The 781-nt window shown below is 43.1% G+C and overlaps 1 long non-coding RNA gene across 1 annotated transcript; it reads right to left on the bottom strand.

Annotated features, from left to right (window-relative positions):
• LOC106725062 lies at positions 1-781 on the bottom strand. Its single transcript, XR_001360932.1, has 2 exons — positions 598-781; positions 1-159 (listed from the first exon to the last, which is right to left on the bottom strand). It is a non-coding gene; the product is annotated as an uncharacterized LOC106725062 (long non-coding RNA).

Here is a 781-nt window from a genome sequence, read left to right as displayed (position 1 = left end):
TGCAGTGGGGGTTTGTTTTGTTTGTTTTTTTCATATATTGCTTTACATAGCACTTTGGCCCATTGCACTTGTAATAAGGGTTTAAAGAAAAGAGAGAGTTATAAGCACAGTAACTGAACTGGTCTGCGGGGGTTAAGGAAGTGAAGTTTCAGCAGTGATCTGAAAGAAAAACAGGAATTAATAATGTGGTGGAGGGAACAGCCAGTGCAAAGGTCCTGTGAGGCCCTTAAAAGGCCTTCAGGAGTTCTGGTGGCCAGAGACAAGAAGGTGCAAGGCCATACTGGACTGCAGAAGGATGTTTGCTTATCCCAAGAACAGTGGGAAACCCTTGAACTTTAAAGGAGGAGGCCTATGACAGGATCAAATTATCTTTTTTTGTAAATATATTTTTATTGATTTCAAAGGCAGAGGGAGAGAGAAACATCAATGATAAGAGAATCATTGATTGGCTGCCTCCTGCACGCCCCCTACTGGGGATTGAGCCCACAACCTGGGCATGTGCCCTTGACCAAATCGAACCTGGGACCCTTCAGTGCACAGGCTGACACTCTATCCATTGAACCAAACTGGGTAGGGCCAAATTTTCTTTTTCAAAACCTCATTATGGTTGTCCTGTGGAGAATTGGTGGGAGGGGTGGCAATCTACCACTAAAGAGGAGCTAACACTAGCACAATCAAGAGATGATATAGCCAAGTGGTAGTGCATAGAGAAGTTAACTTGGTTCAGGTGAAGCTAGATTTTTTTTTTATTCCCTACCTGAGGATATGCTTATTGACTTTA

Source organism: Myotis brandtii, unplaced genomic scaffold, assembly GCF_000412655.1.
Source record: "Myotis brandtii unplaced genomic scaffold, ASM41265v1 scaffold133, whole genome shotgun sequence".
In the NCBI taxonomy this organism is placed as follows: Eukaryota; Metazoa; Chordata; class Mammalia; order Chiroptera; family Vespertilionidae; genus Myotis; species Myotis brandtii.
The sequence above is the reverse complement of the archived record's forward strand: the minus strand, read 5'-3'. Positions and strand labels throughout refer to the sequence as shown.